We start from the raw sequence: 8,044 nt of genomic DNA on the forward strand, positions 1-8,044 counted from the left end.
AAGACTGAGACCGAAATGCGACTGAAGATGCTGGGATGCGTGGAGCAGCAACATGTACTGGGCACGTACTTTCCTGACTTCCGCTGCCAATTGGTGTTCCTTGGGCGAATAAGTAGCCTCCGAGCTGATGACAGCAATACCTGCAAAAAAAATCGGTGATTTGTTTCTTACCAGTAATGGGAGATGCTGCATCGCCTAAAGAGACTATCTGCAGTCAATACAAGGTCTAAATTAGAGGAAAATAGCAGGGAATTTCTTAACAGACTAAGTAATTGGTGTGTAGAACACAAATTAATAACTGCAGCACAAAAAACAGTTTACATGTTTTTTTCTTTCAGGAGTGCTATTTCTGAAAGGTTCGCAGGAGAGCTTCTGTAAAGTTTGGAAGGTAGGAGACGAGGTACTGGCAGAAGTAAAGCTGTAAGGACGGGGCGTGAGTCGTGCTTGGGTAGCTCAGTTGGTAGAGCACTTGCCCGCGAAAGGCAAAGGTCCCGAGTTCGAGTCTCGGCCTGGCACACAGTTTTAATCTGCCAGGAAGTTTCATATCAGCGCATACTCCGCTGCAGAGTGAAAATCTCATTCTGGAAACATCCCCCAGGCTGTGGCTAAGCCATGTCTCCGCAGTATCCTTTCTTTCAGGAGTGCTATTCTGCAAGGTTCGCAGGAGAGCTTCTGTAATGTTTGGAAGGTAGGAGACGAGATACTGGGAGAAGTAAAGCTGTGAGGACGGGGCGTGAGTCGTGCTTGGGTAGCTCAGTTGGTAGAGCACTTGCCCGGGAAAGGCAAAGGTCCCGAGTTCGAATCTCGGTCTGGCACACAGTGTAATCTGCCAGGAAGTTTCATATCAGCGCACACTCCGCTGCAGAGTGAAAATCTCATTCTAGTTTACATGTTATTAAAGGGAATGTTATCAAGATTGAGACACCCCTCAGTCAGAATAAACCACCAACCTGTGAAAAGAAAAGAAGTAGATAGGTACCTTAGTTAAACATTGACGAAAAGCAAAATTTTCATGCACATGTAGAAACTGTGTGCAAACTAAGGCATTACCATCCTGAACAAAATAGCAACAATTGGTCAAAGAAGCTTACAGCTGTCTCTAAGCACAATACGAATATATCACAACGCAATCTTTATACGGGGTGTTCAAAAAGTCTCTCCCAGTGCCGTATGATTGTTAGCCGCGCGTGCCGTATGATTGTTCGCCTGCTTGGGCTACTTCCCTTCAAGTGGACTCTCCCAACATTCCCCTGTTCCGTTTATCTCAGCCAGCGTCAGTAGTATCGTTGATGTCTGTCATTACGTGTTGACGCGAACGTTTTAGTTCCTCTGTTCGCGTGTTTCGTTCTTGTCACTGTTAAAATGCTAACCATTGAAGAACGTGTGTTTTTAGTCAAACAAGTGGTCAAAGATGGCGGTAAATACACACATTCAGTTCGTCAAACATTTAATTCAGTTTTCCCGGAGACAACACTTCAACACCACGATACATTGCGAGATTTGATTAACAAATTTCGAAGTACGGGTTCAGTGACAGATGCGCCGAGAAGTGGTCGTCCTAGAGTTTTGTCTGAGGATAAACTACTCGATATTTCCGATAAAATGTCCATTAGTCCTAACAAGTCAGTAAGAAAACTCGCCCAGGAAATCGATGTCAGTGTCGGTACGGCCCACACAGCTGTAAGGAAAAAATTAGAACTTTTCCCATACAAAGTGACAGTCGTGCAAGAACTGAAAAATACTGATCATAGAAAGAGACTGCATTATTGTCAATGGTTCAAAAATTTCGTGCAACAAAATGGAAGGGATATTCTTAATGAAACGTTTTTCACTGATGAGGCGTGGTTTCATTTATACGGGTACATGAATTCGCAAAATTCTCGTATGTGGAATACTGCAAAACCATTGTGTATTCGTGAGAAACCACTTCATTGCGTGAAAATAGGAGTTTGGATTGCAATTTCTAGACGTCGGATTGCTCGTCCCATATTTTTCAACGAAACAATAACCGCACAACGATACTGCAGTGATATTCTGTACCCATTCATAGGAGAACTTGTGTTAAGTAAATTTTTGGTGATCGCATAATTTCACAGGGACTTTGGCCTCCACGATCGCCTGACCTACCACCACCCAACTTTTTATTCTGGGGTGCAGCGAAAGCAACTGTCTATAAAAACCGTCCAAAATCCATCGATGAATTGAAAACTGCAATATCCACTTTCACTACTCCTTGTTACAGAAGAAACGTTACAGCTTGTGTTTGGACCATGATTAGACGAATTGAATTGTGTATTCAACAACAGGGGGGATACTCAACATTTAATGTGAAAATTTGTAAGTAAAAATGACTATTTAATAAATTAGTAACTTGTATTTCACTGAGTTTCATTTCGGTATATTCACTGCGGCATATGGCACGCGCAGCTAACAATCATACGGCACTGTGGAGAGACTTTTTGAACACCCCGTAGTTACGATTAGATTAGATTAGTTTTCGTTCCATAGATCCGTGCTAAGGAGATCCTCGTGGATGTGGAACATGTCAATTTTTTTTTATTTTTTTTAAAGCTGAAATAACAATACTAATAGTATGAATATACACAATAGATCATTTGTTTCTATTACAAAATTCATCAATGGAGTAGAAGGAGTTGGCCACTAGTAAGTCTTTCAGGCTTCTTTTAAACTGATCTTTATTTGTAACTAAATTTTTTATGTTTACTGGCAAATTATTGAAGATGAGTGTTCCTGAGTAGTGGACCCCTTTTTGAACTAAAGTAAGTGCTTTTAAGTCCTTGTGCAGATCATTTTTGTTCCTGGTATTGTATGTATGAACTGAGCTGTTTGTTGGAAAAAGAGATATATATGTGGGCTATGGATCGAGCGTTTGGGCTCATAAAGACAGATAGCCAAGGACAGCACAAGCTCTACGACAAGCACGGATAAGTGTCCTTCTGGCGTACAGAGCAACACCGATTGAGGTTCTACTGCTGATACTAGGCTTGCTACCTCTGGACCTAGCAATAAGAAAGAGAGGTGCTCAATATTGGCTGAAGAAGGACGAATACGACAAGGTAAATGAGATACTGGGAACAAGAACCACATCATATAAGGAATAAAAGCATGCACTGACAGGGAGTGACAAGAAAACTGGGACAGGGCAGAAAAGGAAGGAGCAGTTACCAGTTCCTTCCTAGGCACTCCAGACCACATCGACTGGGAATGAGGCATTGGAAAACATGTTACACGCCACGATGGGAACGTCTTTCGTAATACACCAGTATATAACATTAAAAGCAAAGGGAAGGTGTGGCACAAGCTGAATTCACTGACAGCCAAAATATCAGCATATGGACTGCAAACTCACACGGCTGAGAGACAACCAAGAAGTGGCCTTACTGCAAGATAATGAGGCGCACCATAGCAGAACATTCACCTACGACAACCTCGGGAAACAGCGAGGAGATGAGTCTCGGGGAGGATCAGTAAGTATTTCCTGAGACACTGACAGCCATTTTCCAATCTCACCACCTTTGGAAGCACAGCAGCAGCCCCTGTGAATCTCGAGTTGTGCCTCAGTGGGTCAGACGCCAACAATCCAGAGAAATCAGGAAATCTAGCTCGGTTCTGATAGCAAGTACAGTAGTGTAGTGTAGTGCAATGCTATGTAGTGTAGTGGAGTATAGTAGTGTAATCCAGAATTATAAACTACAAATTTTGTGATGCTGCTGTGTGACATAATTCAGCAGACCAGTAACAAGCGCCTTCTGCATTTAGAATGAACATATATCTGTGCGCCAGATGGCTAAGGGGTAATATGTAGATTTTTAAAATTATTTTTAAGTATTTTTATGAAGACATTCTATGCAGATTTTTTTTAAACACTACAGAACTAAGTTAAATTAACACATCCGAAATTACGTAAAAATGTTAGGTGTTACATTCATACCAATTCATGAGCAACATTTGGTCTTTTCTCGTACCTAGATAACAGAGTTAAATAAAATAACAAACAAATAAATAAATAGCATTATTTGTAAGTATGGCTAGAGGCAGGATGCGGCTGTCAGTGGCACTAGTCAACAGTTATGTCCTGTAGACACAGATTTTGTTCCATGCTTAACAACTGAGAATAGCCGTTTATTAATAATGATTACTTGACAGGTTTATGTTGCAGCTTTTTTTTTCTTTTTTTGCAGTTAAGTGCCAACAGTCCTGGCACACAATGAAATTTTCGCGCCACAGCAGCATGTCGGTAGATGACCACAATAAAATGACGCAGCCCATTGATAAAGTGAACCCCCATGTGTTAACTCTTTCAGACTTGAATATTTTTCAGGAAGAAAGAAAAAAGTTTTTAATGTTCTAAGACTCTCAGGGGATTTTTTAATGATTTCAGAAACAAGATTAATGCAAATATATGTACTCGTTTTCAGAATATACTTTGTACACAATTGTGTCCGATCAGCTTCAGTCAATACTGAAACTGCTATACTCAAAAAAGAAAACCTTACTTACACAGCGCATCTAAATGTGAACTCCTCTAGAAACAAAATAGATATAAAATTCGCCATGGTTTTAGTCAACAATAAAATGTGCCGGGAATGATGCTCATCATGTTTCATAACCCCTGGTCAAATGATAGTAACATATCTACTTTACTTCTTGCATCAACATTCAACTTTGTCAGTTTCTCCTTCCCCAGTAAAATTTGAACCTAGGGCAACTGTTTTGCTGAAAACCTAGGTTGCCAGTGATATGTCATGCCTGATACAAATTTCTTCTGAAAATTCTCTTTTCTTTCTACTGCCTTGTTGTCTACCATTAGAGAAGAATCAGCAAAACGATTGACCCTTACACTTACAGCGTCTCAGGGATTTTCTTGTTTTAATGCTTAGAATAGCTTGTACGAAGAAAAAATTTGTCAAAATGTCACATCTCTTTTTTCTTATTCTCTGGGCTACCTGTAAAACTGCTGTTTGTGCCTGTCTAAATGCCTTCAACAAAAATTCCTGAGATTCAGCTGATGCTCCCTGTTAATGAATAAAATCACAAGGTTGACCACTGTTACCAATTAGCATTTACATTTTGGTAGCTTAAGGAGCTGTCTTGGCCTTCACATACTGCTTTACAGATATCGGCTCTGTAAATGGGTTCATCGCCCCCTCGACTGCTAATTCTTCCTCCACAGCTAACTGTAGATATCTGTTACGCAGAGTTGTCTTTACTGTCAGCTGGTATATCCATGTTGTTATCAACGCTCAGCTTTGTTGTCAGAATAATCTGTCTCTGGACATCCTATATAAGAAATGGTACATTTTCAGGGTCGTGTCCCATCGCATTCCAACTCTTCGAAATTTTAGGGTGCCCATAATTATATGAAGTCCAGACAATGTTTTGCGTTCTTCTGGTGTAGTTTGTTTGAAACTGCTAATCTTTGCACTTAGCAATACATGTACATTTGACGTGTCAACCATAGAGGTCACTAGGAATATAACTGAAATAATTTGAAGGAGAAAGTAACTCTTCATCTTCAGTATGTTTCTTCCCAGTCAGTATATGAAGCCACTATAAACACATATCAAAAAAATTTTTTCATCGCCCCCGTTTCCAGAACTCCTGAAGACAGAAGTTGACTGTGGATATTGTCAGTCAGGCAGCAGTAGCCGACCGAGACAGACGCAGCAGCAGATAAGTAAACCGCTTTTGTGACATTTACGAGTTCCTAACCAGCAGCGAATTTTATTATATCTGTGTATTTTAATAGTTTAGTTTCTTGAGTTTCTGGGTGTAAATTTAAAATCTAATAGCGACAGTTCTCGCGTTTTCGTTTGCGTCAGAAAGTAAAGCGATTTTGTGACATATTACAAGTTCCTTATCAGGGACAAATTATTTAGTTTCACCTCGGTAGTTAGGTTCTTGAATATCTGCGTATTACTAGACACAGTACATGTGTTTTCGTCAGGGTCTACAGTAGAGTTGAGCAGCACGTGCCAATAGTCCGTTTATCTGCATAGTTTAGTTTTCCACGGTCTTTAGTATGGACAGGGACTGCGATTGTTGTGTGCAGATGCGAGCCGAGTTGGTGACACTTCGCTCTCAGCTTCAGGCTGTGAATGGGCACTACTGTTGTGGGTCGCCCGTGGGGATTCAACTGTAACAACTAAAACGGCTTCTGACATCAAATGTAACAACTACGTTACTAAATGTGACACTTCTGTCACTCAATGTAACTGGGTTTTCTCTTTTGATGCTGTCAATTGTCAGGATCAGCATTCTAAAGCATTCTGTCAGGGTGAAAATATTAAATAAATGAACTTTTCTCTCTTAACAACATGTGGGCAGGGTGGGTTCTTCCCTGGCTCGGGTATGAGGTCGAATGAAACATCATTTTTACACGAGATAACTTTTATTGAAGATTTGTACAACTGTATCTTACGGGATGTTCTGGTTCGGAGAGCGGCAGCTGTGCCGTTTGTGAAGTCTTCTGCTGCGGCAGCGGCAGCGGCGGCGGCGGCGGCGGCGTCTGATTACGCGTAGCGGTGTGTATCTCGTGTCGCCGTCTCGCCCAGTTGACTGGAGACGCGCAACGCGAGGTGGCCCGTTTAATTATTGCGAGCGAAGTCGTGCATCGGATGGTGATACCTTGGATGTGGCGTCCCAGTGTTTCTCTTCTCTAAGCGGCCGCGTGTGTTGTGCGTCGACCAGCGGAGCGGCGCGGCGGGGCAAGGCCAGTGTCCCGAACTCGAACCACGGACTCCCGCTTGCCAGTCTTCGGCTGTCAGGTCTTCATCCCAGCTCACAGGTGACTGCTGAGGTGAGGCCGTCTCCTTCCCGTCCTTACGAGTCACCCGGGTACGTAAAAATCAGACTTCAAATACCTTTTAACTTCTGTCTTCTGGCGCCGCGGCTGCTGCTTGCTATTCCATTACAGCGGCGGACTTGGTGCGTCTGTGCATGAAGCAGTCTCTTCTTGCATGACGGTCTTCAGCACCAAAACTGACTGAAAACTACTGCTACTCTTCTTTTCTTCCTTCGTCTCTCGTCTTCGTCTCCGTCCCCGTCTCCTTCTTCGTCCCTGTCTTCATCTGTCGGGCCCACCGCGTCTCGCGTATTTATTCACTTCAGTTCACTGGAGGTGAACGACTTCACGGCCATTGCCTCTTCTGTCACGTTGAAAAGCTTCTCGAAGAATCTTCTTGACCTCGGTGATTGGCTCTTGGAATGTAGGCGAGGGCCTTTGCTCACATGCGACAACTGAGAAACACGTGAGCCGGTCGGGCGATGCCCTGACGGCTGAATCGACAGCGCCTGCTTATGTGGAACGTGCTGACTTCACGGTCATTTTCTCTTCTGTTCTGCCCGCTGAATGCCAGTATGTAACTCTCTAAACTAAATCAAGTTTTTCATTTATATTCTAATTTCTAGTTCACTTTGATTTCACTAATTTATTTACTTAAGTACCACTCAACATTCCTCCACCCTTCGGAGAAATTCGCCCTCGAATTTACCACTCAACATTCCTCCACTCTTCACACGGAAAAAGCACAAGCACTGAAAACTCTCGACTTAGAAGATTACACACGCTTCACATTAAGTATGTGGAAAATACTTTATCACTTTACAAAAGCACTGTACGGTCATGAATCACATAGTTCTTACATAAATGGTTGTAATAAGTGTAACAAATCTTGATGACAATGAATAAACAAAAAATAGATTCTGCGCTTAGAAAATTACAGAGCAACAGCTGTTTAATCTACCCTATACTAATGCAAGAATATCTATTCTACAGTATTGTTTAAGTTAACAAGAGACCGTTTAATAAAGAATGAAGTACAATAAACAAAATTAATACACTAATGCTCAAAAGTAACTACTGAAGTACACCAGTTAAGAGTGTGGTATCCAGTTAACAGGGATTTGATGAAGTGGTATATTATTATTTGGCTTATTTTGTCGTCTTAAATAAAAGAAAACTGTACAAAGCAGAAACACCAACACAAAGGTTACAGATATACCCGTTCCTAGCATTATAATT

General features: G+C 41.7%; 1 non-coding gene across 1 annotated transcript; it reads left to right on the forward strand.

Moving 5' to 3' along the window:
• The first annotated feature begins 441 nt into the window (after positions 1 to 441).
• Trnas-cga lies at positions 442 to 516 on the forward strand. The gene has a single exon. It is a non-coding gene; the product is annotated as a tRNA-Ser (tRNA).
• Positions 517 to 8,044: the final 7,528 nt, after the last annotated feature.

Source organism: Schistocerca piceifrons, chromosome 7, assembly GCF_021461385.2.
Source record: "Schistocerca piceifrons isolate TAMUIC-IGC-003096 chromosome 7, iqSchPice1.1, whole genome shotgun sequence".
Lineage (NCBI taxonomy): Eukaryota > Metazoa > Arthropoda > Insecta > Orthoptera > Acrididae > Schistocerca > Schistocerca piceifrons.